Raw genomic sequence first — 11,215 nt, 5'->3', positions numbered from 1 at the left:
CCCAAGGTGTTTCTGCTCTAATAGGGGAGGGGAGGTGAAGGAAGAAGTGGGATAGAGTTAAGATATATGTAAAAATGACCTGCAAACAAGGTAGAAAATATTAAGGCCCATAGGGACATATAACATTCGAGGTGGGAGAGCCCAATGACACTGGGTAATGTGTTATGAAAGAAGTGCCTCTTAGCTGGGCCTTGAAGCATTGGTGGAATCCTAAAACATGGACCGTCTGGACACAGGAAAGGTATAAGTAAAAGAAAAGAAACAGTAAATTTCAAAGTGTCTTTGGGAATAAAGAAGTGGCCTGCATAGTTTCACAGAACTTGTGGAGGAGGGGATGAGAGATGAAGCTTTGTTCGTAACAGTGAAGAATTAGAAACAACCAAAACCACCTCTCTTGTTATTCTTTCTTACATGATTTTTGCTGGATTCTCCTCATTTTCCTTACTTTCTAATGATGTTAAGCTGCAGGGCTCATTCTTTTCTATATTTTCTATACTATCTGTAGGTAATCTCATCCAGTACCTTGATTTTAAATGCCATCTGGACACCAAAGATTCCAAAGTTATACCTCCAGTCTTGATACATTTCTGTGAACCATAGGCTGTGCAATTAGACAGCTCTGTTCTCCTACCTTCATGTGCTCCCATGTTCCTCCAAGGTGAGACCCGAAGGATTCTCAATCCCACAAGGCACATTTTACATTTGGTAATAGAGCCCCCAGGGATTATGGTGGAAGGATGTGACAGAGATCGAATCTTCTCAGAGGCTTTGCTTTACATTGCATCCTGGTTTTTGCCTTAGCTTCTCTAGAGTTATAATTGTGCGCGTAGAATAAGCTTAGAAGTTGCAACCAAAGAAGAGATCAGGAGGATAAAGGAGGACATTTTTTTTAACAAGGCAAGCTGTAACCCTAAAAGATAGGGAGAAGGTGGAAAGATTGTAGAATTCCCTCCAGACCAAAGGTTTTTAGGGATAGACATAGAAAATTTTAAATCTTTATAAGTCAAAGAAAGAAAAAATTTGATCAATTCATGGTGGTAGTTTGGTAGGGAAGGCCAGTTTCCCTCAGGAGATAACAGAATTGGGAAATGGTCTCTACAAAGACACATATCCCACTAGCGTTATGGTAAAAATGGGGCCAGGATCCTCCACATTGTCTGTCTGGTAGTTAATCACAGAAAGAAGGGAGGCAACTCCAAAAATATCTGGGAAGATGATTCCCACATTGTTAGGGATTGTGTGATTATTTACTTAGTGGGTAAGCATCTTTAAAACTCATATTTAAAATTAAAGGTAGAATTTTTAAAGAAATAAAATAGTAGGAATATTTTTGCACTGAAGAATCTGTGCATATTTAGTATTATATCATTTCTAACACTTAAAATAATATGGCCTATTAGAAGAAATATTTGTCTTTTAATTTCAATTTCAGATATCAAATTCAATTTTATTTAAACTTGTGATTTTAAGGAGAAATTGCCTTGGAATATTTTAAAAATTAAAATTTCATGAATTTATCAGTTTCATTTATAGGTCTACAAAGGTTAAGTACTTAGATTTATATGCTAAGTCAGGCAATTGAAGTACTTAAAAAGGCAATAGGATGGTAAAGATGGTGGATTTAACACACATATAACTTCTCCCTCCTAAAACTCTATTAAAACTAGAGCAAAAGGACTCTTTTTTAAAAGACAAAAACTTCTGATGAGGGAATAAGCAATGAAGCAATGGCAATATACTTTGGAAGCTGAAAAGCAGATGGACAAGTGTTAACCTACTTAGCAGATTCAAGAAACCTGCCTTGAGCCTGAAATGGAGAAATCCAAGAATATCTGGCTCTAAACCACAGAACCCTCAAAAGGCTCAGAATAGAATCTGGGAATGAAGGAGGAGGGTAGTCGCCAAAAAAGGAGGATTGGTTAAAAGCAGTTAGATCCTTGGATCTCACCCCCATAGCAAGCCTCCAGGTGAGTCCCTCTTCCCAGCCCTGGCAGAATAAATGTGGAGGTTTCTTCTCTTAACAGAATGAAGAGTTTTCTTTACTGGAGGACACTAAGCCAGGGGTGACGGTGTGTACCCTGTGCCAAGGAATGGAATTAAATGATTGCGCACACATGGCGGGCTGTGCTGAGGCCTCCCCACACCGCCCCATCCCCACCCCCAGGTTTCTGTGCCCTTTCAGTTCAAAGAGCCAGTGACAGCTAAACATTTATTCCCTAGAAAGGACATTGGAAGAGTATGCTCTGGGAAATTCAGCCAGCTCAGGGACAGATATTGTTTTAGTTTCCTAGGCTGCTCAAAGCAGATACCATAAAATGGTTTTGGCTTAAACAATAGGAATTTATTAGCTTACAAATTTATGGTTTTGAGGCTGTGAAAATGTCTAAGGCCTCATCAGAAATACCAACAGTCTCTTTAAAGCAATCTAAGTCCTGTTTATCAAACAGCTTACAGTTCTTCCAGCCTCTACCAAGTCCAAAGCTGTTTCCACATTTTTGGTATTTGCAGTAGCAGCACCTCACTCTCCTGGTACCAAAATCTGTTTTAGTCTCTTAGGCTATTCAAAGCAGATGCCATAAAATGGATTCAGCATCAATGATGCTAATTCATTAGCTTATAAGCTCTCACTTTTGAGGCTGTAAAAATGTCCAAACCAAGGCAATGCCTTCTTCCCAAAGAGTAGAGCCTAGAGACCTTTAGCTCCACTACCACATAGCAAAGCACATGGTGGTGTCTGCTGGTATCTCTCTACTCTTCCTGGGTTTCATTGATTTTAGCTTCTTGCTCCCGTAGCTTTCTCTCTCTCTTTGTATTCATTCACTTATAAAGGACTCTGGTAAAAGGACTAAGTCCAATCCTAAATGAGATGGGTCACACATTAACTGAAGTAGTTTCCTCAAAAGATCCTACTTACAATGGGTCCACACCCAGAGGAATGGATTAAATTTAAGAACATGTTTGTCTGGGCTATAAACAGTTTTAAACCACCACAGATATAATACCTAGAGATAGAGGCATCAGGGATTCCCTATTAAATGACCTAGTGCTAATACTCCAGGTAAAGCTCAAAGTCAACAAACCCCACCTATACATTCAGTACTTTCCATCAGCTATTTATTTGCGCATTCTTAAACATGAGCAGACAAACAGGATTTGCTGGACATCTAAAGTAAGGCTCTAATGTGGAAGACAGAGAGGAAGACATGGAGAGAGCAGATACTACACAGGGGAAGGAAACCTAGAAAACACTATCATTAAAACAATGACAAAATGAGAAGATAGAGCACCCATGAAACAAAAGCAAAGTGGGATAAAAAAAGGAAGATTCAGGGAATAAAAAAGAGCTCATGGAAATGAAAAACATGATGGCACAAATAAAAGAAATCAAAGAAGATTTGGGAGATAAAATTAAGAAATTCGCCTAGATAGTGAACAAAATAATCAAGAAGGAAAATAGAAAATAAAAGAAAAACAAAAGGTGAACAGTTTAGGACAACCAACATCAAAATAACAGACATTCTAGAAAGAAAGAAACATAAATAAGAAATCATAGCTAAGAGAAACGTCAAAGGAAACAATTGTGACTAATTCCCAGATCTGAGGAATAGGAGTTTCTGCATTAAAGGGGCCGACCAAGTGTCCAGTACAATGAATGAAAATAATCCTGCATTGAGGTACAACATTGCAGAACATCAGAACTGTGGGGACAAACAGAAGTTCCTACAAGCTCCCAGACAGGAAAAAAAAATTAAAAGTTGTAGTGGTTTGAAGCCGCATGTGCCTTAGAAAAACATGTTCATAAACTTAATCTGTTCCTGTGGGTAGGATTTTTGGATGGGATTACTTCAGTTAAGGTGTGGCCCACCTCAATCAGGATGGGTCTTAATTCTATTACTGAAGTCTTTCATAAGAAGAATGAAATTCAGGCAAACAGTAGAGGGAAAGCTACAGATGGTGCAGCCAAAAGCTGAAATGAATGGAACCCAGCAGAGAAAGAAGAGGCTAGAAGAACCTGCTGTATGCCTTGCCATGTGACAAGCAAAGGACCAAGGATTCCTGGCAACCAGCCCCAAATGATACAGTCTTTGGAGAGAAAGTACTGCATTTCACGATGCCTTGATTTAGACTGTCTCAGCGTCAAAATCAAGAGCAGATACATTCCTATTGTTCAAGCTGAATCATTGCACGGTATTTGCTTGAGCAGCCTAGGAAACCAATATAAAACTGTCAACAATGAATAATCAGAATGGCATGAAACTTCAAAGCAGGTATAATGAAAACTAGAAGACAACTAGAAAATGACTTCAAAATTTGGAAGAAAAATAATTTCCAACTTAGAATTTCCTGCTTTGTTGAACCTTAATTAAATGTGAGGGTAGAAAGAAGACATTATCAGACAGGAAATATCAAAACATTTAACTCCTATGCATACATTTTCAAGAAGTTACTTGAGGGTATACTCCATCAAAACAAGGGAATAAATATTCCTTCCTCTCAGGAAGCAACTAAGAATGTTGGGTTCCTAATATTCTGATTATCTTTTAGTTTGAGAAGGTGGATCACTCATCTCTGCAGTTAGAGTGTTGGGTTTTTGAGGATGACTAGGATTTAAATAGGCAGAGATAATTCTAAAATATTCTATTACACAAAGTATTCAGGGGTAAGGAAGCCAGAGATGTAGCATAAGAAAGAGGTGGAAGGAATCTCCAGGATGATGGCAAAAGGAGAAGCAAAGAAGACAGATGGGTCCCAGATAGCAGCTGAACAGTGAGACTCAAGAGGTTGGCAAGCTGAGACTTGTCATCATCATGTCATTGGCAATTATATCCTCTTTTTAAATGAGCTAAACTCCTGGGGATGTACTCCAATGAACTAGATGAGTAAACCAAGAAAGAGGAAGACATAAGGTCCAGGAATCAGCAATCCTATTTATGGGAAAGATGAAGGGGATTCCTGGATGACAGTAAAGCAATTGTAGTGTGACAGTACGGCAGGCCTAGACCAATCCAGATAGAAGAAGAATGAAATTCTCTGGGAGGAAGGTCTCCAAGGGGGAAATGGCAATGTTAGATCCTGATATGATAAAATTTATGGAATATTACTATGGAAGATTATTGGTTGGGAAGAATTAGTAGTGTACATCAAAACAAAGAAACAATCAAAAGCAAGCATTTGTTAATTTCAGGAAAAGCAGAAAACAAGAAATAAAATATAATCACAGTGCTCTACAAAGCTCAGCTTTGAATAACTTTTATATACATAAATCAAGTGACTATTGAGAATTGCTTATAACAAAATATTTTTATATAACTCTGGTGAGACAATGAGCTGGGAAAACAATGGGGAAGCTAAATCCTCCCTCACCTGTTTTTGTAGGTCAGAAGAGACCGTGACTCAAATAGAGCAAATGAAATTAGCAGCATGGACCTATTATTTAGGAAAAAAAAGTGTAAAACCAATAGAAATAGCTAACAGGGTCAAAAATAGCTGCCTGTAGAACAGGGGAGAGAATGTATGTGAATATATTTCTCGTAACAGGGGCAAAGAGATTTTATATATATATATTTAATATATTTTGTGTAATATAATATATATGCATAAAAGTGATACATTTCAAAATACAGTTTAACAAGTAATTATAGAGCAAATTTCAATGTATTGTATGTGTCATGGTTAGGTTCATGTGTCAACTTGGCCAGGTGGTGGTGCCTGGTTGTCTGGTCAGGCAAGTTTTGGCCTGTCTGTTGCTATGAGACGTGGACTTAAATCATGACCTAGTTGGTGGCATCCATAGCTGATTACATTAGTGATCAGCTAAGGGGAGTGTCTTCTGCAAAGAGTGATACTTAATATAATTGCAGGAAGGCGTTCAAGGAGGACTCAGAAGAGACACTCATTATTCCTGCTTCAGCCAGCCAGCCTCTCCTGAGAGTTCATTGAGGACCTTCATCAGAGCTGGCAGCTTGTGGCCTGTCCTACAAATCTTGAACTCTTTTTTTGAACTTTGAATTTTATTTATTTATTTATTTATGCATTTTTATTTTATTTATGAAACATATACACATACAAACACAACATTCTTACCATATGATCATTCCATTCTTGTTATATAATCAATAAATCACAGTATCATTGCATAGTTGTAAATTCATCATCATGATCATTTCTTAGAACATTTGCATCAATTCATAAAAAGAAATTAAAAAAAACAGAAAAAATTCATCCATACCATACCCCTTTCATTGATCACTAAAATTTCAATCTACTAAATTTATTTTAGCATTTGTCCCCCTATGATTTATTTATTTTTAATCCATATGTTTTACTCGGCTTGTCAACAAGGTAGATAAAAGGAGTATCAGTCACAAGGTTTTCACAATCACACAATCACGTTGCGAAAGGTATGTCATTATACAATCATTTTCAAGAAACATGGCTACTGGAACACAGCTCTACATTTTCAGGCAGTTCTCTCCAGCCTCTCCATTACACCTTAACTAAAAAGGTGATATCTATTTAATGTGAAAGAATAACCTCCAGGACAACCTCTCGACTCTGTTTGGAATCTCTCAGCCATTGACACTTTATTTTGTCTCATTTTGCTCTTCCCCCTTTTGGTCAAGAAGGTTTTCTCAATCCCTTGATGCTGAGTCCCAGTTTATTCTAGGATTTCTGTCCTATGTTGCCAGGAAGGTTCACACCCCAAGGCTTTATGTCCCACATAGAGAGGGGGAGGGCAGTGAGTTTGCTTGTCGTGTTGGCTGAGAGAGAGAGGCCACATCTGAGCAACAAAAGAGGTTCTCTTGGGGGTGACTCTTAGGCCTAATTTTAAGTGGACTTAGCCTCTCTTTTGCAGGGTTAAGTTTCATATTATTGGGGTCTCAGCCTATTGCATTGGGTGTCCCCACTGCTTGTGAGAATACCAATAATTCTTCACTTGGGGAAGTTGAATTTTCCCCCTTTTCACCATTCCCCCAAGGGGACTTTGCAAATACTTTTTTATTCATCACTGTTCAAATCACTCTGGGATTTATTGGGGCATCACTCTGGACAAACCTATGAAATTTCTTGCCTTTCTCAAGGTTCCATGTAGTATGGTGTTCAATTAAACTGTCCACATAAGTTATATTAGGAAATGCACTAGTCAAACTATAAGTTTTGTACTAAATAAACATTTTTTGCTTCAGTCTCATGCATATGTTAAAGTTTTAAAATATTATTACCATCCATTTTCAACACCCTGCAGTACTGACATTCTTTTGTTCTTCCTCACGCAGAAACATTTTTAAATTTGTACATTTAGTCACTATTATTATACACTCTAGGTATTCCTAGATTATACCATCTCAGTCTTTGTTGTCTATCTTTCCTTCTGATTTCATTCGTGCCCCCAGGCCTCCTCCTTCTATCATTCACAAATTCAGCTTCATACAGTGTTCTAACATTATTGTATTATAGCTAGGTAGTATTGTGCTATTCATTTCTGAATTTTTACAATCAGTCTTGTTGCACAATCTGTATCCCTTCAGCTCCAATTACCCAATACCTACCCTATTTCTATCTCCTGATGGTCTCTGTTACCAACTGAAATTATCCAAGTTCATTCACTAATGTCAGTTCATATCAATGAGACCATACAGTATTAGTCCTTTTGTTTCTGGCTAATCTCACTCAGCATAATGTCCTTAAGGTCCATCCATGTTGTTACATACTTCATAACTTTATTCTGGTCATACAGCTGCATAATATTTCAGCATATGTATATACCACTGTGGTAGTTAGATTCAGATGTCAACTTGGCCAGGTGAAGGTGCCTAGTTGCATTGCTCTGGACATGACCGATGGCCTGTGAACCTCATCTGTTGCTGATTACATCTGCAGTCGGCTAGGAGGCATGCCTGCTGCACCTGCTGCAATGAATGATGTTTGACTTAATTGGTTGGTGCTTAAATGAGAGACTCAACATAGCACAGCCCAAGAAGCTCAGCATACCTCACCTCAGCACTTGCAGCTCAGCCCAGGCCTTTAGAGATGCAGAAAGAAACCACCCCAGGGAAAGATGTTGGAACCCAGAAGTTATTTCTTCTGAGGTAAGAAATAACCTCAGTTGAAAGTTAGCTGCCTTTCCTCTGAAGAACTAAAGATAAAAATCCCCTTTTATTAAAAGCCAGTCCATCTCTGGTGTGTTGCATTCTGGCAGCTGGAAAACTAGAACAACCAAAGATTGTTTAGCTACTCATTGGCTGATGGACATTTTGACTGCTTCCATCTCTTGGCAATTGTAAATAATGGTGCTATAAATATTGGTGTGCAAATGTCTGCTTTTGTCCTTGCCCACTTGTCCTCTGAGTAGATACCTAGCAATGATAATGGCAGTTCATATGGCAATTCTATACTTAGCTTCCTGAGGAACTGCCAAACTGCCTTCCATGGCTGTTGTACCATTTCACATTCCCACCAACAGTGGATAACTGTGCTTCTTTCTCCACATCCTCTCCAGCACTTGTGTTTTCTATTTTATTGATATTGGCCATTCTGCTGGGTGTGAGATGATATCTCATTGTGGTTTTGATTTGCATTTCCCTAATAGCCAGGGAAGTTGAGCATCTTTTCATGTGCCTTTTAGCCATTTGTATTTCTTCTTCTGAGAAGTGTCTGTTCATGTCTTTTGCCCATTTTGTATTTGGGTTGTCTGTCTTTTTGATGTTGAGTTGAACAATCTCTTTATATATTCTGGATACTAGACCTTTATCTGATATATCATTTCCAAATATTGTCTCCCATTGTGTACACTATCTTTTTACTTTCTTGGTGAAATTCTTTGATGAACCTAAGTGTTTAATTTTGAGGAGTTCCCATTTCTTTCTTTCTTTCTTCAATGCTCATGCTTTGGGTATAAGGTCTAGGAAACTGCCTCCTATTATAAGATTTCTAAGATATTTCCCTACATTTGCTTCTAACAGTTTTATGGTCTTAGATCTAATGTTTAGGTCTTTGATCCATTTTGAGTTAATTTTTGTATAGGGTGTGAGATATGGGTCCTCTTTCATTCTTTTGCATGTGGATATCCAGTTCTCTAGGCACCATTTATTGAACAAACTGTTCTGTCCCAGGTGGGTTGGCTTGACTGTCTTATCAAAGATCAGTTGTCCATAGCTGAGAGGGTCTAAATATGAACACTCTATTTGATTCCATTGGTCAGCCAGTACCATGCTGTTCTGACCACTGTAGCTTTATAATATGCCTTAAAGTCAGGTAGCGTGAGACCTCCAACTTCATTTTTCTTTCTCAAGATATTTTTAGCTATTCGGGGCAACCTACCCTTCCAGACCAATTTGGTTATTGATTTTTCTATTTCTGAAAAGTAAGTTTTTGGGATTTTAATTTGCATTGCATTGAATCTGTAAATCAATTTAGGTAGAATTAACAACTTAACTATATTTAGTCTTCCAATACATGAAAACTGTATGCCCTTCCATTTATTTAGGTCTTTTGTGACTTCTTTTGACAATTACTTGTAGTTTTCTTTGTATGGGTGTTTTGTTTCTTTAGTTAAATTTATTCCTAAATATTTTATTCTTTTGGTTGCAAATGTAAATGGATTTTTTTTCTTGATTTCCCCTTCAGATTGTTCATTACTAATGTATAGAAACACTACAGATTTTTGAGTGTTGATCTTGTAACCTGCCACTTTGCTGTACTCATTTATTAGCTCTTGCAGTTTTGCTGTGGATTTTTTGTGGTTTTCAATGTATAGTATCATATCATCTGCAAACAGTAAGAGTTTTGCTTCTTCCTTTCCAATTTTGATGCCTTGTATTTCTTTTTCTTGACTAATTGCTCTGACTAGAACTTCCAACACAATGTTGAATAACAATGGTGATAGTGGACATCCTTGTCTTGTTCCTGATCTTAGGGGAAAGTTTTCAGTTTTCCCTCTTTGAGGATGATGTTAGCTGTGGGTTTTTCATATATTCCCTTTATTGTGTTGAGGAAGTTCCCTTCTATTCCTATCCTTTGAAGTGTTTTCAATAAGAAAAGATGTTGAATTTTGTCAGATGCCTTTTCTGCATCAATTGAGGTGATCATGTGGTTTTTCTGCTTGATTTGTTGATATGGTGATTACATTAATTGATTGTCTCACGTTGAACCATCCTTGCATACCTGGGATAAGTCCTACTTGGTCATGGTGTATAATTCTTTTAATGTGCTGGTGGGCTCGACTTGCAAGAATTTTTTTCAGGGTTTTTGCATCTGTATTCATTAGAGAGATTGGTCTGTATTTTTCTTTTCTTGTAATATCTTTATCTGGCTTTGGTATTAGGGTGATGTTGGCATCATAGAATGAGTTAGGTAGATTTTCCCTCCTCTTCAAATTTTTTGAAGAGTTTGAGCAGGATTGGTACTAATTCTTTCTTAAATGTTTGGTAGAATTCACATGTAAAGCCATCTAGTCCTGGACTTTTCTTTTTGGGGAGCTTCTTAATGACTGATTTAATTTCTTTACTTGTGATCGGTTTGTTGAGGTCGTCTATTTCTTCTCAAGTCAAAGTTAGTTGTTCGTGCTTTTCTAGGAAGTTGTCCATTTCATCTACATTGTCGAGTTTATTAGCATAAAGTTGTTCATAGTATCCTCTCATTATTTCCTTTATTTCTGTGGGGTCAGTGGTTATGTATCCTCTTTCATTTCTGATCTTATTTATTTGCATCCTCTCTTTTCTTCTTTTTGTCAACTCACTAAGGATCCATCAATCTTATTGATTTTCTCATAGAACCAGCTTCTTGTTTTGTTGATTTTCTTGATCGTTTTCATGTTCTGAATTTCATTTATTTCTGCTCTAATCTTCATTATTTCTTTCCTTTCACTTGCTTTGGGGTTAGTTTGCTGTTCTTTTTCTAGTTCTTCCAAGTGGACAGCTAATTCCTTGATTTTTGCTCTTTCTCCTTTTTTGATGTAGGCATTTAGGGCAATAAGTTTCCCTCTTAGCACTGCCTTTATGCATCCTATTAATTTTGATATATTGTGTTTTCATTTTCATTTGCCTCAAGATATTTACTGATTTCTCTTGTGATTTCTTCCTTGACCCACTGGTTGTTTAAGAGTATGTTGTTGAGCCTCCACATATTTGTGAATTTTCTGGCGCTCTGCCTATTGTTGATTTCCAACTTCATTCCTTTATGAGTTGAGAAAGTGTTTTGTGTGATTTCAATATTT

The sequence above is a fragment of the Tamandua tetradactyla genome, chromosome 2 (genome assembly GCF_023851605.1).
Source record: "Tamandua tetradactyla isolate mTamTet1 chromosome 2, mTamTet1.pri, whole genome shotgun sequence".
NCBI lineage: Eukaryota > Metazoa > Chordata > Mammalia > Pilosa > Myrmecophagidae > Tamandua > Tamandua tetradactyla.
This window is presented reverse-complemented; position numbering follows the sequence as displayed.